At 34.7% G+C, this 26491-nt stretch overlaps 1 protein-coding gene across 4 annotated transcripts in view; it reads right to left on the bottom strand.

Annotated features, from left to right (window-relative positions):
* The window catches only part of CNTN1 (contactin 1), a 353101-nt gene that overhangs the window by 241814 nt on the left and 84796 nt on the right, over positions 1-26491 (bottom strand). For 3 of the 4 annotated variants that reach the window (XM_032347818.1, XM_032347814.1, XM_032347813.1), the window contains exon 2: positions 26369-26416. The gene's annotated coding sequence lies outside the window, so the exon portion shown is untranslated. Of the gene's footprint in view, positions 1-4819; positions 4832-26368; positions 26417-26491 lie in introns of those variants that run through there. The other variant, XM_032347817.1, reaches the window with a different exon arrangement.

Raw genomic sequence — 26491 nt, 5'->3', positions numbered from 1 at the left:
TATTTATAATTAGATGATATGAATTTACATTTAAAGAAATTTCATTTTAAAAAGACAAATACTAAAAATACATTTCCTATACAATTTACTATTATCAATGTTTAAGAGATTGTTTATACCTATTCTGTCTGTATGGTGGAAATGCTATATAATAGTGTGCTACTGAGCACCTCTAACTCCATATTCAATAAAATCATTTACTAGCTCAAAACCAACCATGGTGAAAATAGTTACAGGGCCAAAATTAGCAAATGTGAAAAACCAAGGCCTTTTCTTTTCCCCTGGAAAGCCAGTTGTTAAGCATTTACCAGCACACCCTAGCTTGGATTTCAATGTCTAGAGAGTGGTAAAAGCAATTAACCTTAACCAATTCCAACAACATGGTTTTCCAATTTTTATTTTAGCACTATTCCCTCAAAATTTCAACTAATGTTACCAGTATGGACAGGCAAAAGTTGAGTTGTAGCAAATTCTCTTGGCCAGTGAACAATGATTGAACTCAAAGTAATGTCTGAGAATATTTATCCTAAAAATCTGTACTTTTTGTCTATTAAGAACAAAGGAAAGGAGCACTTGGGTGGCTCAGTCGGTTACACATCTGCTTTCAGCTTGGGTCATGATTCCAGGGTCCTGGGATCAAGTCCCCCTGGGCTCCCTGCTCAGCGGGGAGCCTGCTTCTTCCTCTCCTTCTGCCGCTCCTCTTGCTTGTGTTTTCTTACTCTCTCTCTCTCTCTCTCTCTTAAATAAATAAGTAAATAAAATCTTAAAAAAGAACTGGGAAAAAAGTCAGGATATCTTCAGAGGTGGTCAAATCATCCAGGTAAATAGAGTTTAGAAAAAAATATTTAGGTTAACATCCCTTCATCAAATCATAGAAAAATGTTATATAGCATTAGCTATAAACATGTTTTTAACTATCTTATTGTCCTTCCTTCTTCCACAAAAATATTAAAAGAATTTTTAAATGGTAAAGCAATTACAAATATACAGTCAGTACCAGATGTGCATTTTTGCTATAGTTGAATAGGTTAGTAAGGTGACCACCTAAAAATATATAACAATAATTTAAGAATAATGCAATGGTTCAAGAGAGTAAGATAGAAAGTAAGTATTACAGATTCCACTTGAAAAAAATACAGGAACATAGAATGATAATGAGATTCTGCCAATATATGAGAAGGATGCTGAGAGATCTACTCCTAGTCACTCTTATTTAGGATCTTCAAATCCCTCCAAATTTGGAACACTAATAGGACTACCTCAGAATCTTTAAAATCAATAGGCTTTGATTTGGGTGCAGCAGAAAGCTTCAACTTGAGAAGAGGGTGGTACTAGGTTTTGGACATACTAGAACCATCCTTAGGTTTTCTTAAGCTAGCTCTTTGAAAATGTCTAACATCTGAGCTCTGTTGGAGCTCTGTATACTCATATCTTAAGTGCTACTAAAGTTAGTCTTCTTCTTACCCTTTAAAACATCTGAAATTAGTTGTGAATTAGACTTAATCAAAATGACAATAAAGCCTCCCTCCAGATCTACTTTAAATCACATTGACTCAGATGTCCAGACTAAAAGAAGGAGCATGCTTTATTCTGGTGATAAATATTATTACTTTAGTCTCTATTGTCCTTTCACACACAACCAACTGTGTACAACAAAAAAATACTGCAGGATATGAAAAAGAAAAAGAAACTGTATCCCATACCAAGAGCATAAATAGTAAATAGAAACAGATCTGATAATACAGGGACAAGATATTTTAGGACTGGACAATGTCTGAGGAGATGAGGCTTTAAAATGTATATTGTAGTCACTTAAAACGTAGGGAGGTGGTGTTTGGCTGGCTTAGTCAGTAAAGTATGTGGTTCTTGATCTCCAGATCCAGAGTTCAAGACCCACATTGTGAGTAGAGGTTACTTAAATAAATAAATATTTATGTATACTGTAGTCAAATGGTGAAAATAAACGGAATCTGAAAGGAGACATTGATCGTAAGCATAGAGAGGCAAGAAGAGATCAAAGAGTTTTCTGAGGTAGAATTGATAAGTATGTGGGGGATAGTAGAAACAATATATGCAATACCAAGTTCTACCTTGAAAAATCAGTGGATGTTGACAACAACAACTAAAACCAATTATCCAAAAGTTAGAATAAATATAAAATGATAGAAGACAGTGAACTGTTTATGTCTACTTCACCTACTCTTTCTTGACTTTTCAGTGTTCTCTCCAAACTCTAATAGCCAGAACATTTATTTATTTGAATCCTGAGACACTCTCCTGGTTACTTCCTTGCCTCTCTGGCATTTCTCTCTTGTAACAGCTCATTTGTTTTATTTCCATTTAAATATCTGTAATCCTAAAGATTTCTCTCTCTTGTCCCATCCTGCCCTCTCCTAGCCTCTCATCTCTTTTTCTCACTTTGTGCTAAATACTCTCATCTACTCTCATAACTCAACAGATTACATGTAATGAACTCAAACTTGTATCTCTAATTAAGATACTCCTTCTGAACTCCAGATCCATCATCCCTCATATGCTTAATGTTTATACTTTGGTATCTCACAAGCGTCTCAAACTCAGGCAGCTCACAAATGAACTCAACTTATTTCTGCCTAAATTTGGTTTTCCTCTTTACCTCTCTATGCTAGGTAATGATACCCTTATCCATTCAACTGCTCATGCCAGAAGCTAAGATACCATCTTGTATACTTGAAAGATCATATATACACTCATGAACTCAAACTTATTCTCTAGGCAAGATCTCTTTTCTGAAGTCTAGACATATCAACTTCATACTCCCACTTAGTTATCTCACTCTGAGATAACTGAATTCTCAATATTTTTTTTCCCCTTCATTCCCTCCTATCTTGGTGGTGAATACCATGTATTCATGCCTAAAGTCTACGTCTATGACTCTCTTTTCTACCTCCTAATTACATAATGAATTTATCTTCTTTTTTCTATCTTTACTGTCAATAACCAAAATTCAAGCTCTCATCATCTCTAGCTTAGACTACTGAAATAGCTTTATAGGTGATCTCTCCAGATCCACTCTTGTGCCTGCTATTCCATACAAAATACCATATGAGAACACCTAAAAGAATCTTTTAAAAATACAAATGCTGTTATAATGTTTACTGGCATAAATATGTTCAGTGTTTTTCCACTACAATTAAGATAATAGTAAAAATCTTCAACAATGCATATAATGTCCTATAGTTCCCAAACTAATGCTCTAGCTTCACCGCGTTCCAGCCACACTGGTCAGCACTCTGTTTCTTCCTATCTTTAAGTTAGGAATGCTTTTTTTCCAAATATTTGGTTTGCTAATTGACTCATCTTTCAGGCTCTATTTATTATTTAACGCCTTGCAAACTGGGGTAGTTCTTTCTGTGATTCATTCTCAAAATACTCAGTAACTTTCCTTTACAGCTGATCCAAATTGTAATTAATTATTCATTGGATCCCTAACTTTCCACTATAGTGTAATTTTCACTACAGCAGAGACCATATTTGTCTATTTGCCTTTCATTTATTATAGGTCTGGTCTTTATCACTGTGACTGGCACATAGATGATATTTGCTGAATGCATGGACAAATGAATCAATGGCACACTGTGTGCTTGTATCAGAAGATCTGATACTTTAGGTTTAAATTATCAGTCACTGTGATAGAGTTGACCAGATAGAACTGAGCTGCCTGCCTTTGAATAAATGGTTCAATTCCAAACTTCAGACCTTTGGCTAAGAATAGTTGTGTATCAAGTGTTCCTCAAAAAATCACTACTTGTCTCTGTCTCAGGATATTGCCTCCCTAGCTTGTCAAACCTCTACAGGTCGGTAGACTTTGACCTGTTGTTATCCATGCTAGACAATCTGCTCTGATTCTGAGTCCAAACTCATTTATTCTTAAATGGAAAAGTTTTATTCTCGCCACAACTCTACCTATACCCTGACCTACTTGAATTCTCAGTTGTCTTATATTCCCACTTAGGTTAAGTCTAAGACAGAACACTGATTAACTGTTATTAATTCTAAACTCTAGCTATTATCTTCACCTGGCTTTCTCTGGGGAGATTTTCTTCAGCACTTTGAGAATTTTCCTAACTGTCTCCTAAATTTCCAGCAGTTTAAAGCTAATGTGTTCAAATCTGGTGTGGAGATGATTGCCAGAGATGTTGCAAAGCCCTGATGTCTTTAACTTTTCTAACTTCTGGTTTCCAGAGTGTGATCTATTTATGTACTTTTGACAATTAAACTGTCTCTTTCCTTCTTCATCAAAAGCAGGAAACCTCAACTGGTAAATAAGCTTTTAGTAATTTTTAAAATATAATAATTTCACAAATAATGCTTAACAGTATTAAGGGTATTTTTCTCCTAACTCTATTCATATTTCCAGTTATATCTTCCTTGACTTCCCAATGAATTATTAAGACAGAGAGGCAGTGTATCTAACAGGTGAAAGAATAAGTTTTCATTTCTTACATCCTGGTGTTTAGTATTTGTCTTACACTTACTATTTGTCCATAACCAAATTACTTAACCTCCTAAAATCTCCATATCTTTTTAAAGTGGAAATATTAGTAAAAATACTGTGAGGACTGATTAAATGCAAGAACATCAAAAAAAAAAAAAACCACAAACTTACCTGGCATGGTGCCTTAACATGGTGAGAGTTAAAAGTTATTAGCTACTATTATTCCATGCACTCCCTGAAAGCTAACACCATGCTTTATGCTGCTGGGTCATATATTCTAGCACAGGGCTTGCATAAAATAGGTTTATAATAAATGTTTATTGATTGATCAATAAATTCAACAAGATTTTCTGAGTATTTTTGTTTTGCCAGGTCTTAATGAGTCAGAAAATACCACCTCCCACTAGGAAAATCATTCATAGTAACACAAGGGTTACTTTCTGCCAGAAAATGACACAAACACATTTTTAAAGTGTTTGTTGATTTAAAGCAGATTTTGTTTGTTTGTTTTTTACTAACTCCTTAAGACTCAGGGAAAAAAACCTTCTCAGCAGGGATTTAAAGTAATTTAAATATTGAACATAGTATGACCTTGTTTTAATACTCCAGCATGGCAAAACAAATCTTAATTTAAATTCTAAGGAATAGATTTTATTATACATAGGTTATTAAGTAACTAAACAACAATAGATTTAATTGTGTATACAAATACCAATTATTTATAAGACATCAAATAATAGATCTTATTACAGGTAACAGATTTGATTATATATTCATTATTAAATAACAATAGCTTACAAACACTGACATTTACTTGTGCCAGGCATTTTCTCAAGTCCTTCATGTGATTTATCAAATCTAGTAATTCCTACAACCAGCCCCTATGGACTTCCTTAATAATACTCCAATAACCTCAGACATACATTAATTTAATTTACTGATATTTATTTATAAATACATAAAAAGTTAGAAAGTAGGTTAGAATGACACTTGGGTTTATGTTCATATACTGTTTTCAGCAGCTGATTTGAAAGTACTATGGATAGAATGTGGGCTTTAGTATTCTGGGCTTCTGCACTGGATAGCTCCAGTGAACACCATCTGGTAACATTTGCCTTCTGCCTGAAGAACTTCCTAGCCATTATTTACGGTGCAGGTCTCATAGCAATAAATCTCTTTAGCTTTAGATTATTTGAAGAAAAGTATTAATCTGCATTTTTGAGAGATTTTTTTGCTAAGTATAGAATTCTAGATTAATAAGGATTTTTTCCACTTTTCTTTCAGTATTTTAAAGCTGCTAAAGATGCAGGTTTTATGTGGGAGTTAGAGAGATGTTAAAAATGACACTGAGGGGGGCACCTGGGTGGCTCAGTGGGTTGAAGCGTCTGCCTTCGGCTCGGGTCATGATCCCAGGACCCTGGGATCGAGCCCCGCATTGGGCTCTCTGCTCAGCGGGAAGCCTGCTTCTCCCTCTCCCACTCCCCCTGCTTGTGTTCACTCTCTGGCTGTGTCCTTCTGTCAAATAAATAAATAAATAAAATCTTAAAAAAAAAAAGAAAGAATGACACTGAGGTTTCTGACTTCAAAAATTATCAGTAGGTGTGGACAGAATAATTGAAATTAACTAAAAAAGTACAATCAATATACAAAAATAGAGGATAGAGAATTGGTCAGTCCCTTGCACTTCATTCTTTTTAGCACATTGGCTTTCTGTCACACACTTACTGATTCCTAACTCAGACATTTTTCCAGCTCGTTTCTGGGACACAAATTTATTGCCTTTGCCTCTTGCTTCTCTCTTCATTTCTTTTCAGTCTCCCTTGCCAGTGCAACATTTTTATTATCATCTTTAAATGATTAAAATATAACAAATCTCTTCCCCTTTCATTCTCTCCTCCTAGGTATTTTTATACCCTCTAATAACTTGATCTATCATGTATAATGATTCTAAACTTACATCTTCAGGCAAAATGTCTTTTCTGAGTTCCAGACCATCAGTCTAATGCTATACTCTAAATTTACACTTAGGTAACTAACAGGCATCTCAAACTCGGGCAGTCCACAATTGAATTCATGGCTTTTCTCCCAAAATTTATTTCCTCCAATTTTCCCTCTTCTGGTTAATGGTACCAGTCTCTATGTACACCAGAAACCCAGATGTGATATTTTATATTTTCTTCTTCTACGACCACTAGTTTATTGGTCTGTACTTGAATAATATACACTGAATATATCTATTCCTTTCTCTCGTCACTGCCATTAACCTAATCCAAACCATCATGATCCCTTTCTTGATGTTTTACAGTAACTTCCTAAACAGATTTCCTTACATAATCCATATCAAATGCCCTAGAAGGATATTTTTTTAGTGAAATTGTCATCCTATTATTTACAGGTTTAAAATCCTCCGGGGTTTTCCCACTTCAACCAGGATGCTATTCTGTATCTTCAACAGGACATAGCAGCGCTGTCTCATCACTAATCTCATCTCATATTATTCTGCCTTCATGCACTACATTCCAATCACTCTGGTCCCCTTCCTGTTCTGTCTTAATGTACACACTCTGCACAGACTGCTCTCTTGGGCTAGAATGTTTTTCCCCCACCTCTTCACCAACTTCCTCTCATCTTTGAGGTTGTACCTTAAAATGTACTTCCCTGGGAAATGTTCCTCTGGGAAATCATCCTCCTAACCCTCCTCCTTTCAGGCGAGGTTAGGTATCTTGTGATTCATTCTCATTATACCGGCACTTTTTCTGGGTAGCACGTATGGCAATCATAATTACTTACTTGTATAATTGCTTATTTAATGCCTAACTCTCCTGATGTCAGAGATCACATTTGTCTCACATTTTATCTCTGCTTATTAATCACTATATGTGGCATATAGAGGATACAAAAAATATTTTTTGAAATGATGAATGAATGAATCAGTGAGACAATTTGTGACTGTATTAGCTACTAATTAATTGTACTAGCTATTAAGACCTGATTCTTTAGGATGGAGGATTGGCAAATATTATAAGGTTGGCCAAATATATCTGGTCTTCCCTCTTCCAAATAGTTTATATTCAACTTCATACCTTTGACTATGGATTCTTACATCTTTAGTTTCTCTCTAAAATAAGCTGTTCCTTTGTCCCAGTATTTTCCCCTCCTTGCCTTACCAAGTCTGCCCTAATCTCTCATTCTACTTGATTCTTGATGTTTATCATCCTGACCTCTTTCACTAATGCTACGTCACCTGTTCTGACTTTGTGTCCAAACACATCTTCACTTGAAGGAGAGCTTCATCTTCTCCATGTCCCTACTTAAATTCTTTCCCTCCTGAATTTATTTTTGTCTCAGATACTCATCATGCATCTGAGCCCAAGTCAGAACATTGATCAATCATTATTAATTCTAATTAATTCTAGCTTGATTTCTTCATTCTACTTTCCTGGAGAAGCTCACCTCGGCATCACAAAACTCTTCCTTGATGGTCTCTGTTGCTGTAGTGCAGTTCTTTTCAAACTTTACATGACATGGATGTCTTAGAAAGCTCTTTTATTTATTTATTTTTTAAATATATTTATTTATTTGACAGAGAGATCACAAGTAGGCAGAGAGAGAGGGGGAAGCAGGCTCCCCGCTGAGCAGAGAGCCCAACGCGGGCCGATCCCATGACCCGAGCCAAAGGTAGAGGCTTTAACCCCCTGAGCCACCCTGGCACGTCTTGGAAAGCTCTTTTTTTTTTTTTTTTAAAGATTATTTATTTATTTATTTGTCAGAGAGAGAGAGAGAGTGAGCACAGGCAGAGTGGCAGGCAGAGTCAGAGGGAGAGGCAGGCTCCCTGCGGGGCAAGGAGCCCGATGTGGGACTCGATCCCAGGACGCTGGGATCATGACCTGAGCCGAAGGCAGTTGCTTAACCAACTGAGCCACCCCAGGCGTCCCTTGGAAAGCTCTTTTAAAACACAGTCTCCAGGTCCCACTTTGAGAAATTCTGATATATAAAATATGGGGTAAAGCCCCCAAGTTTGCATTTCTAGCAAGCTACTAGGTCATGCAGATGCTGGGAGTCTTGGAATCAAACTTTGAATAACACTACTGTAATAATGTGAGACAAGTTTGTTAAAATCTGGTGGAAGTTGCGTGTCAGGTTTTGAAAACGCCATGATTGCTTTAACTTTTCTGCAATCTGATTATCACCATCTAAGCTGCCTTTCTACATTTACTGTTTAAGCCAACAGCCTCCTTCTACAACTCATGAATGCCCCTCTGTTTAAAGAGTTTTTCTATAACAAACATAACTGTTTGTTATCTTTTATGAGTAATTAAAAGCACAGTTTTATTCTGTTCGCTCATCATTGACCACAGTCAAATTGCTTTATGCTAGAAGATATGCATTTTAGTGACCAAATATACAATGTTTCATGTGCTGCAGCCTGGGGTTTGGATGTGGGTCTCATATTTAATAGCTAAAATTTCAGTTTATTCATCTGTCAAATTAGAAATATAATAATAGCCACACTAATAATACCTATCTCAGAGGAATGTTGCATTGATCAGCTAAATGAAATAATTTGGAGGAAAAAAAACCAAGCACAATTGCATGCCTCACAAGAGCACAGAAATATCACTAAAACTGGCATTATGTTTTATGCTTTGTTTTACTCCACAGCATGTAGCAAAAACCTGGCATAAATTGGTGTTCAATAAAAGCTTAAAATTTTAAGACTTAATGAGTGCCACAAAAGCTATGAACCCAGGTTGTTTAAAAATTTTAGTAACTCCTGATTCAATTAGGGTGCTCCAGAGAAACAAAAGTACCAAATACATATATGTGTATATATATATATACATATATATACACACCTCCATATACATATGTATGAGATGTGTGTATGTACAACATACAGTATATGATATGACATATAAAATCATATGTATAATATATAGAATATGTGTATGTATGTACATTTAAAGAGATTTCTTTTAAGGAATTGGCTCACATGATTATGGGTGCAGAGTAGGCAAGTAAGAAACCCCTAGGGTAGGCCAGAAGGCTAGAAACTTGGCAGAAGTTGATTCTGCAGACTTAAAACAGAATTTTTTCTCTGGGAAACTTCAATGTTTTTTTCTTAAGGCCTTCAACTGATTGGATAAAATCACTGACATTAGGATGGTAATCTGCTTTACTTAAAGTTAACTGATTTTAGATGCTAACCACATCTATAAAACACCTTCTCAACAACACATAGATTAGTATTTGATTAGGTAACTGGGCACTACAGCTTAGTCAATTGACACATAAAAAATAACCATTACAACTCCTTTCTATCTATAGGAAAAAAAAAATTCTCTCTTGGTAGTTAGGGATTTCCATGATCTAATCCATTTCTCTCTTCAAATTCCTCCCTCCTCATTTGTGAGACTCATTTTTCAAGTTCCATCATTTTGTGAAGCCAATTATTCATCTCCATGGGAAGTACTTTCTCTTCCCTGTTCTCATAGTCATTGTAACTTTCCTGTATCCCTCTGTGTCATAATCCTCTATACATGAAATAATTTTTCTGTTTGTTAAAAGCGCCTTGATTATGGGCATTATGCTTTCTTTTCATTTTTATCCCCCATGGAGACTTTTCATATGGTACTCAAAAGATGAGTGTTGAATTTATTAAATTATCTCCCAGCAAAAACTTTCAAATAATGGCTTTATCAATGATGTAAAATTTAATTCACTTCATCTGAAGGAACAACAACATTTTAATAGTGTAACACACTGGCACACTATGCATTCCCATTTTAAATAATGTCATGATTTACTAAAAAAACATTTTACAGATATGACATTTAATATTTTTGGTAATATATCACGAAGATAAAATACCAGGTGGATATATTTTTTAATGACAATATTATGAGTTCAATTTAATTTAAATTATATATTTTCTCACTCCCCATTCAAGAAAAAAAAGGCAGTTATTCATTTTCAAATTCAAGGGGCAGAGTATAAAACAGCAGGAACTCAGGCAATTCAGCAATCCATCTATCTTGAGAGGAATAAAACACTATTCCACTCTGTACTGGCTGGCACAACTCTTCACCAACAATCCCCCATTTAGATATAAAAACAAACTGGCCTTTGTATTTTGTTTATGCTGTCACCGGGGCATTGCTCTCAAAGCACTTCAGCAATACAAAAATAATGTCGCTGTCTCTCACAGGCAAAGCTAAAAAATACTCACAAAAAGTGCTGCTCAAAGAGCATATTTATTTCCGTTGATTTTTTGATTGTTCAGTGATACAGATATGAAACTAAATTGTTTATTTTTGTCAAGACACTGAATATTTTTCTCATTTTACGTACCTCTAGGCAAAATCCTGAATTGCAGAATAGTTATTAGATATGTATAAGGGAAATGATCTAAATTTACCCACATGAAGTTCCTCCTTCCCATTCCCCCTTTCAGTATTTAAATTGCTAACCTAGTAAGGAGAGATGTGAACAGAAGCAATAATGTATTATAGGTGCAATGATAAGAATAAGTACTGAGTTCAGAGGAAGCAGAAAAGAGAAACTAGTATAATCAACCTGAGGAGGTAGGGAGGAAGAAGCTCGGGAAAGGTTTCATTCGGTTGAGCACTGGGACAAGAGTAGATATTTCCAAATGGATAAGATGGAGGACAGAGGAGTTATTCCAGGAAGAGGACGTCACTGAAAAGCATTAAGGAATGACACAGTGTGGCTCACACTGTTTAAAGTACCACTGAGCATGGCGTATGCCTGTGAATGGATTTGATACTGATCCCATCAGTATCAAAATTTGATGTCCAGGGGCATCTGGGTGGCTCAGTAGGTTAAAGCCTCTGTCTCTGCCTTCGGCTCAAGTCATGATCCCAGGATCCTGGGATCAAGCCCGCATCAGGCTCTCTGCTCTGCAGGGAGCCTGCTTCCTCCTCTCTCTCTCTCTCTCTGCCTTCTTCTCTGCCTGCTTGTGATCTCTGTCTGTCAAATGGATGGATGAAATTGCCTTCTTCTCTACCTGCTTGTGATCTCTGTCTGTCAAATGGATGGAAAAAAATTTGATGTCCAAGTCCAACATGCTTCATGATCTGGTTTCATGTTATCTATACAGCCTGAATCTATTCACACAGTAGGTGCTGAATAAATATTTACTTAATGAATATACCAATGAATAACATTTTCTAAGGATCAATAAGCAAGAAACTTTGCCAAAGTTTATGGAGAATAAAAACAAACAACTACAATTGAAAAAAAAAATAGCAAAAAACGTGGTCAAGTCCTCATAGTAAGAAATATGACAATTCAAAAATGACAATGACAAAATCAATATAGTTTCATAGGTAAGCCTGTTTCCCCAATGCTGTCAGAGCTTATGCTGTTCATGCCTACTTTGTGTTTTGGTTCACAGTATTTCCCCTCTCTGCCTTCTTGAATACTTCTAAGTTCCTTCCTTTACATATCCAGATCTTAGCTATCTCAAAGAAAAGAGGAAAAACAGAAATAATAGTGATTGAATGTGCTTTTCTCTTCGTTGCCAAGCATTCTAAATGTTTTATATAAAACATTTTATTTAATCCTCACAGATTTTGAAGTGAGTAGACATGGTCTCCTTGTTTCAGCATGATAACCAATGCATAATTCAAACAGGTTAAGTAATATGCCCCCCAAAATATAGAGTGAGTGGAGGGGCTAAGAGCTGAGCTCAGCTGTATCTCCTCTTTCAAAAGCTCATCTCACATGTTATTTTCTGGAGGAATCACTCTCTTAGGACACATCCTCTGAACTCCGTAGGTCAGCATGCTGTTACACCCTAACTTAATGTTTTTCCAATTAATTCTTCACGTTAATTCTATTCCCTTCTATGGATTATAAGATCTTGATGAACAGAACCACATTTTATGTTCTTATGCATCACTGGTGAAACTTCAATAGTGCTGATCCCATGGCAAATGACTGCAGTATCTGAGGGTTGATGAGGCTGCATCTTCAGGGGTTTTATGTCATGTAAGTACAACCCTCCCCTTCCCATAATGACTCATCAACTATTGCCAGTGCTCAGTGGGGAGATACAGGTAGGTCATTTTCTGATATGTAGTGTTCCATCAGTCAATTCTTGTATATCTTAACAAAGTGATTTCTGTATTACCTTATAGTTTTGGTACTAATGCTCTATGAGCCTGCACAAGCTACCTATTTCACAAGGATTTTGTGAAGATAAAGAATGATTGTGTGTGTAAATAAATGCTACGGACTTGAGAGTAATGAAATACAGGTTTATGTTTATAATACTTTAGGAAATAATCTACTTGTGTTTCTTAGTTCTTATCAAATTTATCCCTGAATTAATCTGATAATTGAATCAATATCCATTTCAAATGAAAAACAAACCAACACCAACAACAAAACATTTATGGTAAAACAAGAGATTCATACTGCCCTCTCCTCCTCTGTTGTGTCTGGGGGTAGGAGAGGTAGACAGAAAATCCTGAGATTTGCAAGTGATTTTGAACGTGAGATGCCGGTTCTGCTCTTCTGCTTATAGGTTACTGAGCAGCAAAATCCCAGATATTTCCAGTGCGGCCAGGGCCTGTGGACTGCTCATCATCTCACTGCTGTGAGATGGCCAAGAGGCACAAACAAGGGAGAAAAGGGCAAAGTCCGCTCTAGTTTTCTATGGGAATTAGAGATGCACAGAGAGAATGGTGAGTTTTGGGTTAGGTTAGGTAGTCCACAGACCATGACTGGAAGCTCTAACTAGGGATCAAATCTTATAAAAGGTATCCTGGCAGAATGAAGGGATAGCACTGTAATGTAATAGCAGCTCACTTGACAAAAGAAGGGAATGTGGCCTCCTATCCAGTAAGACTGTCTTCCTCAAAAAGCTGCTAGGGAGACTCCCTAGCTTGACCATGACTCTTAGAGGATCATGTTCCCTATGACCCTTAGAGGCAGCAAAGGGTGTCAGCTGGATGTCAAGTGCCAAAGACGAACCAAATTTGGGCCTCAACAGCAGAAACCATACGTGTTGTACGAGTCTTTTCATGAACTCTATTTCCAGCTATGAAAGAACCTCAGAAACAAGGTGAGAAAAATGCCATTCCTATTTTGTTTTTTGAACACAATGTGATACCAGCTTCCTTAGCAGCTGATGCCCTGTGGTAGCGCGTGTAACACTTCCCAAACATACAACTGGTGTCCAGTCAGATCATTACCACCCAAATTTATAGAATTGTATTTTCAAGTGTAAAAGAGGAAATTTTGTATTTATTTCTGAAATTTTTTACCTTGTTGGTTTGAACTCAGCGTTATAATTGTAATGAGCTTGAATGCTGATTCTGCCATCTAAAATATTAGCTACTATTATATTATCACATTGTATCATCACAGTTTCTTGTTACATTTAACTTTCACTTTCCCAGGTTTGCACTGCCCTATGTAGGAGACGACTGAGCTACTATTGCCATTGTATAAACTACAGCTCTGACACCGAATCTAACAAAGGACAAAAAGGAAAATATATAGATGTAGTCATAGGCGCTAAATAAATAAAACCCTAGCAACTCCAGCTCCAAAATGACTTAACTTAATGGTCTTTTGGGTAAAAGGATGAATCAATGTTAGGAAATCTATGGATGCAATTAATGTGCACCATGGAGCAGAGAGAACAATTAAGCTGAGTACTGGGTGGGTCACGCATACAGTAGACTCATGCAATAGATAAAATATGTGCTACTGACAACAGCCTTGGGAAGCTCTTAAGTGTGAACCTCTACAAAATATTAGCTGCATACAATTCATGGGTGTGTAGAGGTATCTCAGGTTTAGACGGATCTAAAAATGTTAAGGTAGAAAATATCAAGGGTGTAAATATAAAAAGTAAGAATCTCATTAAGTTTTCATAGTTTATATTCTGGGAAAATATACACAAATATGGGAATAGTAAAAAGCTATTGCAATAAACATTATTTCTAAATGAAACATTAGAAAAATAACTTATGTAGCCATGAGAATTGGCCAAATTATAAAAGGTATGACTTTAAAATAATGTTTTTGAAAAATTTGTGACATGGAAAGTTTCAAAATTCAACACAATGTAAGATGTAGTGAAAAAAATAGGGTGTTAAAATTATGTATATATGACTTCAAAATATCTAAAGACATTAATAAAGCTTATTTCAGAGATGTGAGATTATGATTTATTTCTCTTGTTCTCCAATTTTTTCAAAGTAAATGAATTTTTTAACTTAAAGCACTCCTATTATAGACATATTTTCTGTAATTGTTATAAAAATCTTTTCATTATCCCTTTTGTCATATGGGGAGCATTAAATGGCTTGACTATACTCTTACAGGTGTCAGTGGAGACCTAAAATTCAAATTTAAGTTTTTTTAGGTTTTGGGCGATACATACAAATGCATTTTTGCCTCACCATTTCTGAGAAGGAAACCCATCTTTTCAAGTGTTTATGAAAATTTCTAAGCAATTTAAGTATTATTGACTGATAGGTGATTCAGTAATCAAAATGCAAATATATAGATTAGAATTTTATCTCCTCTCTTTGCCAATCTTCTGCTCAAAATGATATTAGTATGATAGCAGAAAATCATACCAGGATATTTTAAAAGCAGATTATGTTATCTACATATGGAAAAATCAATCTTAATCACTAAATCAATAATTACATAGCAACTGATATTTATCTATAGAGCATTATGCTGAATAATCTGTGGAGGTTTGAAAGATGCAAAAGACAGAACTCTCTTACCTTATAGGTTTTATAATCTCACTTGGGATATATATACATACACACACACACACATATATATATTATATATATATGATATGTATATCCTATATCATATGATTATATATCATATATCATATACATATATGTAAAAGAAAATAATAAAGGTTTAGAATAAAAATTAAGAATACAGGACAAAGGGGGAAATTAAAATGTATTAAGTGTCTACTAGGTAGTGGGTACTGATCAGTGCTTCATATGTGTCACTCTGATGAGGCAGAACCTAAAAGGAAGAGGAGAAGCTTCTCTAGCGAACTTAAAAAGTCATCTAGAAGGAACTTCTTTTTATTTTTTTATTTCTTTTATTGGCATATATTATTTGTCTCAGAGGTACAGATCTGTGATTCATTAGTCTTACACAATTCACAGTGCTCCACCATAGCACTCAGAGAGTCATTTCATTTGTCTATCCTAACCTAGTAGGCACCTATTTCCCTAAGGGAGGATAACAATAGCACCTTTTATGACCTGCTGAGCAGATTTTCTAAGAGGTAATTTGGGGTCAGAGAATGATCCTTTTGTGACTTAAATCTTTGAAGGATTTCTGTTCTTGGCTGAGGTTGTTGGCAGGAGAGGATACCATGAGCCTCAAAGGGATCACCATGAGGCAAGGGAGAGCATGGCCATAACCCAAGCTCAGAACCATAGTTTAGAGAATCCCAAGGAAAGGCTGAGGCTAGCAGTCTTTCTCCTGTCCTGGCCCACAGTATGACAGTGGACATTACAGGAACAATGGATGAGCATCTTCTAGATGACAGATGGAATTACGAAGCCCACAAGTGTGCAGGGATTTATTTTAATCAGGACATTCCAGTAGCAGTGCAAAATCATCAGTTAGTATGTGCTGGGGAACCAGTTTTCCACAGAAGCTCCATGTGTACTGACAGCAACAGATGGACTTCCTTCTGTCTGCTTGGGATTTAGGAAGCGGGTAGCCCATATCTGAAGGAATAGTCCTCTGGGAATCTTGGGCAATGAAAGTGGACATAGAGAAGACTTCAAGATAGAAACTTTGGTTTCCTCCTGGCGATTCACAGACCTCTACCCCTGGGGATAAAAATATATGCTTATAAAAAATTAAAAATTAAAAAAAAAAGAAACTTTGGTTTCCTGCTAATACAGGCATGCTAATTCAAAGTTATATTTAAAAAAAAAAGAAAGAAAGAAAATAAAATAAAGGAAGAAAGAAAGAAACTGCAGTGGAATTCCAGTTGTTTTTATTTTTTTATGGTGAGTAAAAGCTCAGAGAAGATTTATGCTGTGTCTGAGGAATCGTAGCTGGTATCGCAAAGCAAGGATTCAAACCAATTCTGTTTGACACTAATATTCTATCTCTACAAAAGAGATGTCACAAGAAAATTTATATTTTCCAGATAAAACTATATATATAGTAAGACCTAGTAAATTATTATTCACTAATAATTAGTAAAATGTTTTCTTAAACTCCAGATAAATATCACTGTGCAACTCTGAAAGAATATAAAGCTTATGTTTTCATTATGAAAAGTTACAGCCATTTTATTTTATTCTTCACTGAATCTCAGACACTAAATCCCCTGTGCCATCTTAGATTCCCTTTTATTGAATAAGGAATTCTTGTTCTGATGAAATGGAGTAAAAAGTCATGAGATTTTCTTACATTAGTCATGCCTGAAAAAGAAAGCAATAGCTTTTAATATGTATTCTATAATTCATTCTAATATAATTGATGAGGAACTCAACTTATTAAACATCCAAAATAATTCAATTATGTAACAGAAATAACAAGAGTGTGCCAAGACTTACTAATAATAAATAGGCTTTAATGACACTGCAAGATACACTAGGTCTGTAATGCTTTTCCCAGTGTTTGGAAAGTGCCAAACAGAATAGTGAGCACAAATTTGGTGCTAAACAAATTACTTTTATTTTATGATAGCTTCCAGGTCCTATATAAACTGTAGCATTTAGGAGAGTCCATGGAATTATTGAAAAAGTCATATAAGATACAAGTTACAGAGATATAAAGGTTTTTAAGTGACAAACAAATGAGAGATGTCATCTTACAAATAAGATTAAAGGTATGATATTGGGGAGGGTATGTGCTATGGTGAGTGCTGTGAAATGTGTAAGCCTGATGATTCACAGACTTATACCCCTTGGGCTAATAATACATTATATGTGAATGAAAAATAAAAAAGATTAAAGGTTGACTACACTTACAAATTCCAACTGATGAAAGAGTGATATAAATAGATACCAATACAGAAGAATAGTTTTTTTTTATATATATCCCCAATGCCTGGAATACAATGTGGGGTATACTGAACAACACGGTGAACTGACAATGGTTATTTGCTGAATAAATAGATACTTAAATATATTATACATTTACTTATGTTCATATTTGTTAGATATTAGAAATGTCACATTGTATTTAAAAGTTCAGTGAAAAAATACAAATAAGACCTTCACAATAATACAAAATCAGAAGAGAAAAGTGAGTGGAATGAGGTAGAAGCTATTCACAGAGAAAGGGAATCTTCCAGACAGATCCCATATCCCAAAAACTTCTGGCTTCTATTTGAGATATTTAGAAGTCAACCATTAATCTAATTGCCTTTAGCAGAGCAGAGTCTCTTATTTTTCTAGCTCCTGCCAGTTCCTTATTGTTGGGATTCTGCAGTTTCATTTTTATGTGTTTGGATGTAATTTTCTTGCAATTTATCCTGTTTCAGCTTCCTTGTCTACCAGGATATGACAATTAGGTATTTTTCAACAATTCTAGAAAATTCTCTGCAATTACTTCTTCAAATATTTCCTTATTTCTATTTTCTCCATTTAGAACACTAATTGCACACATTATATCTTCATTCTGTTCATTTGTTCCATGATCCATCCATATTTTCTCTGGTAATTTCTACTTTTTTTCTCCCTATGATGTATCTCTCTTGATGCCTATTTCTTTGGATCACAAATTATCTCTTTAGCTGGGTCAATTCTACTAAACTGTTCTTTAAGTTTGTAGTTTTGATTGTGATATGTTTCATTTCTATTAGATTCTTTTCCAAAACTTCTCATTTTTATACTCCCTAGTTCCTTGCTCATATTTTCAAACTTTTTTTCTTTAAATATATTTGGGTAGTTAGAGCCCCTCATCCTCCTCACTCACCCACCCCACCCCCCACAGGATGCCCATTACCTAATCTTCCAAACCTGTGAGTATGTTACTTAACACAGCAAATAGGACTTCACAGATGTGATCAAGGTAAGCTCACTTGAGATGGTGAGATTATCCTGCATTGTCTGGATAGGCCCAGTCTAATCACATGAGCTCTTAAAAACAGAAGAGAAAGGCAGAAGAATGGGATAGTGAGATGAAATGTAAAAAGAACTGGACTACTCTTGTTGGCTTTAGAAAGATAAGGATGGGGCCATGAGCCAAGAAATGCAGCAGGCTCTAAGCTCTGAGAACAAACTCCAGTTTATAGTCAGCAAGAAAATAGAGACTCCAGTCCTTAACAACCATAAGAAATTGAATTCAGTCAATAATTTGAATAAGCAGGAAACTGATACTCCCTTGGAGCATCCAGAAAGGATATAATCTGCCACTCTTAGTTTTAGTTCAATGTTAATGATACTGGAGTTCTAATCTATAGAACTGTAAAATAATAATTTTGTATGGTTTTAAACTATTCAGTTTATAACAATTTATTAGCAGCAGTGGAAAATTGTTCTTCAGTATCAGAAGTGAGCTGTTGCTGTAACAAATATCTACAAATTGGAATTGATTTTGCTATTAGGCAGCAGGCATAAACTAGAATTCTGAGAAACATGAAAAAAAGTAAAGATTTCTTTGAATAGACTGTTAACAGAAATATGGGTGTTAAAGACTGTCCAAGAGGGCTCTGAAGGAAATGAGAACATGTTATTGGAAACCGGAAGAAAAGGGATTTTTTTTTTTTTAATAGTGGCAGAAAACTTAGCAGGGCTGTGTCATGCAATTATGTGGAAAGCAAGGGTTGTAAGCAATGAATCTCACTATTTAGCTGAAAAGATTTCCAAGGAACAAAAGGTACAGACCGATGTTTTTCTTTCTCCTTAGAGTAAAATGTGAGAGAAGAGAGATAAATTGATGAAGGAGCTGTTAAAGAAAAAGAAACCAGGACTTGATGATTTTGGAAATTCTTAACCTACCTGTATTACAAAGAGGCTAAAATTAAGAGATTATTTTGAATTTAATTTTTATTTAAAATTAAGAGATTAGTTTTCTAAGACTCTTCAGAAAGATCAAAAGATCAGAGTGTTTAGTAGCAAAAAAGACTCTTTGAAGAGATTAAGGAAGGGATCATAGATCTTAGATCCCCTTAGTCACCTCAGCAGAAGCCAAAAATAGTGTGGAAACTTCTTTGGAAAGATCTCTTGGTGAGCCTCTTATCTGATGGAGTGAATCTTGTGACATCCATGGAAGACCCACAGAGTTCTTAAGAATTTTCTATAACCAGAGATACTGCTAACTTGAACTGGAAGAGGTCAGAGAGGTATGATGTGAGAAAGCCTGCAATTGCTGGCTTTGAAGCAGGGCGGGGTAGGGTGGGAGGAACAAAAGCCAAGGCATGTGGTAGCCAACTGGAAGCTAGAAGAAATCCTCAGCTTAGAGCCAGCAACAAAGCAAGGAAACAGTCCTACAACCATAAGGAACTGAGTTCTTCCCAGAGGCCAAATGAATAAGAAACTGGTCCAATTCTCGTCTGGAGTCTCCAGAATGAAATGCATCTTACCTGCAATTTGACTGTATCTGGTGACACTTGTACTATTACTATAGATTACTAACCAATAGAAAGGTAAGGTGATAAATCTAGTTGTTTTACAACACCAAGTATGTGGTAATTCACTACAGAACAATAGAAAATTAATACAATATTAAACATACTTCTTTTTTTCCAAATCTGATCATTCCAGTATAATATAAAACTATATTTCCTATCATTTGTAAAACTATATTTCCTATCATTTTCCAGCCTTCTTTTAAGTCCATTTTTATCTATATGCTTTGTAATTTTTGAATTAACTAATTTAGTTCAAAATTTATCTTCAAAACATTGAATTTAGATTCATACAGCAACTTATTTCTTTTGCTCCTTCCCACTAACTATGAATCTGGATCCATTCTAAATAAATGGATGGAGTGTGTTGGATCAGATGAATTCTACAACCAAATCTCAATGAAGGCTGGCCCAAAGTTCTGAACTGAAAGAGCAAATCTGTGTCACTTCACTCAGTGTCAAAGTCTAGATAAGCATGCTTTCTGATACACCTTTGTAGTGGCAGGTTTATTTCTTGGACACCCTTACTTTTAGAGTGTTGTCCTTAAGGATCCTGGTTTTCTGAGACATTCTTCTATTAGACTTGGGCTAGTCCTAGGCTTTGCCTTCTGTTTCCAGCTTTGGCCTTTGTTACTTCTCAGGTTTGCTGCTTTTGCTTCATTTTTATCCTCTTTAGAGCCTTTATTTTCCTACCATCTCAGAAATGCATTTAAAAAGAATTGTTTTATAGTCATGTTTTTAGTTTTTCATTCAACAACTGCCAGGAAAGGAACTCTCTCTATATTCTTTAAAACCCACCTAAATTTATTTTTATAAATTAAAATAATACATTTCATTGCCTGTATAACACAGGTTTTATTACCTTAAGTAAAACTGTTAACAAAGTGATAGCTTTTCTAATCAACTTATTAATATATTTAACAAGTAACATTCTTTTTTTCCCTAAAGATTTTATTTATTTATTTGAATGAGAGAAAGAGGGTAGGGAGGAGGGGCAGTGAAGGAGACTCTCCACGGAGCAGGGAACCCACCATCAGGCTCTCGTGGGTTGGGGGAGGCTCAATCTCAGGACCCTGGGATCATGACCTGAGCAGAAGGCAGACACCTAACCAACTGAGCTACCCAGGCACCTCAATAAGTGACATTCTTGATGGTACTGATGTCAAGAAAGATAAATAGCAAATCAGAGTCAATATGTTTCAAATTTTGAATTCCTACTTGCTAAAAATAGATTGATAGCACATTATGTGAAGACCCTCCTCCAGACTCAAAATGAAGAAAAAAAAAATCACATCTTTTGAGAATCAAATTCTAAGAAATCTAAAGCCTACTGTTAGTCTTTGAGCTAACTTTATATTTTTTAAAAATACTAATTAAGCTTAAATCTAAATTTAGAAAGTATATCTTCTTTTAGGTTTATAAAGATCTGTATTCCCTTATTGATATTTATGAGCAGTCCTGATCCACTGAATCAGAAGTAATCCTATACTTTGTGCTTCTACAGCAAGTAATTATACTATGCTATAATAACTTGTTTACACATTTTTTTAACTAGACTATGATCCTCTTGAAAAGAAAAACTGTATCTATTAAAAATATTGTGGTAGGTCCAGAATTTAGCACTGAATTATGTACTGAATAAATATCTGATGAATTTAATTTGAATGAAAATGTTTAGCAAAAGCAAGAAGTTTATAATCCTGTGGTACACATCATTTCAACTTGTACTTTTTAAACTAATTCTAAGACAAAACTCTTACAGTGTTATAAAAAATATTATAGTATTATAAGCCAGCCTTAATGGGACATTGCTCCAAATGAATTAACTGGGGAGTTTCCTTTCTTTCTTTCTCTACCTGTTTGTCATCTAATTCATATGTTTTATTACACAAGGAATGAAGTTTTTATTCTGAAATAAAAAGTGATTTTAAATTGTATTTTACCTGAAACATTGTTAACAAGATAATACCCAGTGAAAGAAGATCAATTTTTTCAGCATTTAAAATAAATGTTTTATAGAGGTGAGTTTAAAGCAATTTGCATTTACTTTCCTTAAAAAAAAAAAAAACTTAAGATTATATTGCCAAAGAAATAAATCTCAAACAAACAAAAACTTTGAGAGTTTAGAGAATTTGGGAAGTTTAGAGAGACTATTATTCAGGTTGCATCATCTTACATACATTTTTCAGGCTTCCATAACTATATTTTATTTTTAAAATGTTCAACTAAAAATGGTGTTTCAAATTTGAGCCCTAAAAGGCAACCAAATTGGTAAGTGAGAAGTAAAACTTTCACTCTTTGTCAATAACACAATACTATATTTATAAAATCCTAAAGACTCCACCAAAAAACTACTAGAACATCAGTAAAATGAATTCAGTAAAATCTCAGGCTACAAAATCAATGTACAGAAATCTGTTCAGGACTATACACTATTAGCAGAAGCAGCAGAAAGAGAAAGTAAGAAAATCGCATTTGAAATTGCACCAAGAAAATAAAATGCTAAGAAATAATTTAACCAAACACTACTCTCAAAACTATGAAACACTAATGAAAGAAATTGAAAATGACAGAAAAAAATAGAAAGACATTCCATGCTCATGGATTAGAAGACCAAATATTGTTAAAATGTCTATGATGCCCTAAGCAACCTACACATTTAATGTAATCACTATCAAAATACCAAAAGCATTCTTCACAGAACTAGAACAAACAATCCTAAAACTTGAATAGAACACAAAATACCCTGAATAGTCAAAGCAATCCTGAAAAGGAAAAGCAAAACTGGAGGCATCACAATTCCAGACTTTAAGTTATATTACAAATCTGTAGTAAGCAAAACAGACACAAAAACAAACACTAGATCAGTGGAACAGAATAGAAAACCCAGAAATAAACATAATTATATGGTCAATTAATTTTTGATAAAAGAGAAAAAAAATTCAATAGGAGAAAGTCTCTTTAACAAGTACTGTTGGGAACACTGGACAGCTACATGCAAAAGAATGAAATTGGACCTCTTTCTTACACCACACACAAAAATAAGTTCAAAGTGGGTTAAAGACCTAAATATGAGACTTGAACCCAAAACAGCCCTAGAAGAGAGCACAGGCAGTAATTTCTCTGACATCAGTCATAGCAACTTTTTTCTAGATCTCTCCTGAGTCAAAGAAAATAAAAGCTAAATAAAGCTATTGGAACAACATCTAAATAAACAGCTTCTGCCAACAAAGGAAACAATCAACAAAACTAAAAGGCAACTTATGGAATGGGAGAAGATATTTTCAAATGACATATCTCACAAAGTATTAGCATCCAAAATATACAAAGAACTTACACAACTCAAAACCAAAAACAAACAAACAAACAAACAACAACAACAAAAAAACCCCAAATAATCCAAATAAAACTGGGCAGAAGACATGAACAGACATTTTTTTAAAGAAGACATATAGATATCTGGCCAAAAGACACATGAAAAGATGTTCATCAGTGAAACACAAATCAAAACTACAGTAAGACGTCACTTCACACCTGTCAGAATGGCTAAAATAAAAAATATATAACAATCAAAATGCATAACAATCAAAAAGACATAACAAGTGTTGGAAAGAATGTGGAGAAAAAGGAACCCTCATTCACTTTGGTAGAAATATAAACTGGAACAACCACTGTGGAAACAGTATGAAGGTTCCTGAAAGAGCGAAAAATAAAACTACCCTATGATCCAATAATAGCAGTACTAGTTTTTCACCCCCAAAACACAAAAACATGAATTCAAAGGGATACATGCACGCTATGTTTATTGCATATTATTTACAATACACAAATTATGGAAGCAGCCCAAGTGTCCATCGATAGATGAATGGATAAAGAAGATATATAATGGAATATTATTTTTTATAATGGAATATTATTCCATAAAAGAGTTTTATTTATTTATTTTATTCCATAAAAAAAAATGCAATCTTACCATTTGCAAGGACATGGATGGAAGTAGATGGAGTAGTTGCTAAGTGAAGTCAGTCAGTCAGAGAAAGATAAATGCCACATTATTTCACTCACACGCAGAATTTCAGAAACAAATCAAACAAGCAATGGAAAAAAAAGGGAAAAATAGAAAACAAAACAAAACAAAACAAGAAACACTCTTAACTATAGAGAACAAACCAAGGGTTACCAGGTGTGGGGGCAGGGAATGGGTAAAATAGGTGATGGGGAGTAAGAGTATATTTATCATGGTTAGTCCTGAATACTGTATAGAATTCTTGAATCATATATTGTACACCTGAAACTAATATAATGCTGTATATTAACTGTACTGGAATTAAAATTAAAAACTTAAAAAAAAAAGAAAAAGAAAATTTTAAAAAACACCCCTATGTGCTTCTATTTTTATACTAATCCTTCCATTGTTATCACCCCCTCTAAAGACTTTTTAAAAATACATTTAATGAAATTGGAGCCCAATCTTCAACTTTTTTCTTCATGTATGTCCTATAAGATATGTGAATGTGGGGCCTCATTGATATTTCAGGTGCAAAAAAGAAAAACCAAACTCACTCTGTTCTCTAATAATATCCCCCTTTCATCAGTTTTGCAATTTTCTTTTTTGCTGTAAGAATAAACTTGAAAACATCTCTGCTCTTCCTTCCCCTTTATTCTTTTATCTAACCTATCATGAGACCTGTCATATTTGTTTGCTTTCATGTCTTCTGGTAATAGCATGCCTCTCTATTTCCACTGCCTCTATGAGGATTCGGTTGTCATTTCATGCCTTGAAAGGACTACATAATTTTCCATGATCCCTCCTAATTCTAGCATTTTATTGCTAATTGTTTTTTTTTTTAACTTGTTACTCTGACCAGATTGTGGATTATTGTACTCAACTACAACAGTAAAAATCCAGCTTAGTATTTTTTAACTAGAGGACAATAGAGATGAAACTGGAATAATCACTTAGTATTATCCACCAAAATAGGTCTATAACCTCCATCTGCTCTGGCTGCACAATTTTTATTACATTTTCCTCAAATACTCTTCATTCCAACTTGTCACTTGAGCATAGTATATATCTAGATCATCTTTCACAATTTTGTTAAGTGGTCTCAATACTGCAAAAAATCCCCTTCTCATTGTCCTATCAATCCAAAATTCACAAAATGCTGTTTAACTCTTACATTCTCTAGGCATTTTATATAGTGGGAGGAAACCAAAACTTGGTGTTGGATAGACCTCAGCTCATAACCATGCCACTCACTATCACATGACTTTAGATAGGCCTTAGGTTTCTCATTATAAAATGAGATTTATAATAATGACAAGAATAATAATACTTTGGCTACAAGAATTTGTGAGGATTGTATGACATAAAGCATTTCATAAAGTGTTTAGTGGAGTGCCTAGACTATAATGCTAAGTAAACAGTATTATTATTGTTGTTATTATTATTAATTCCATGATATGTCCCCATTACTCAGCTCACATTTGATAACTCATTCCAACAGCTGTAAACTCAGTAACATTGAGCACTACACTATTTGGTATTAATTTTTCTCTAATTGTTTTGTATGTTTGCACAGTGATTTACTCATATGGGTATTAGCAGAAAGGACATTTATTAAGTAGTCATCAAGCAATTTATCATATGTTTTGATGTTTTTAAATTTCAATTAATTCAACTTAACTAATTTCAGTTAGTTAACATATAGTGTAATATTGGTTTCAGGAGTAGAACTTAGTGATTCATCACTTCCATATAACATGCAGGGTGCATCACAACTGCCCTCTTTTTTTTTTTTTAATTTTTTTTTTAAGATTTTATTTATTTATCAGAGAGAGAGAGGGAGAGAGAGTGAGCACAGGCAGACAGAATGGTAGGCAGAGGCAGAGGGAGAAGCAGGCTCCCTGCCGAGCAAGGAGCCTGATGTGGGACTCGATCCCAGGACGCTGGGATCATGACCTGAGCCTAAGGCAGCTGCTTAACCAACTGAGCCACCCAGGCATCCCACAACTGCCCTCTTTAATACCCATCACCCATTTTTCCATCCTCTGCCTCCAGCAACCTGTTTGTTCTCTATAGTTAAAAGTCTCCTATGGTATGTCTCCCTCTCTTTCTTTTTTCTTTTTTTTTTTTAATTTTTTAAAATTGAGAAATATTACAGAAAGTTAAAACAGAACCAATATCATTATCAATATCATTATTTTTATTCTTTAAAACACACACACACACACACACACACACACACACACACATACTCTAAACAGCTTACCTTAAGATTGCTCTGAATTCAGCTTCAGAAATGATCCCAGTTGGATATCTATAAATCAATAATTATGAAATTACAGTTAATTAGCTTGAAGGTAAAGATATTTTTACCTTATATGATTTTTAA

The sequence above is a fragment of the Mustela erminea genome, chromosome 6 (genome assembly GCF_009829155.1).
Source record: "Mustela erminea isolate mMusErm1 chromosome 6, mMusErm1.Pri, whole genome shotgun sequence".
NCBI lineage: Eukaryota > Metazoa > Chordata > Mammalia > Carnivora > Mustelidae > Mustela > Mustela erminea.
Note: the sequence above shows the minus strand (reverse complement) of the source record. Positions and strands in the feature narration are given on the sequence as shown.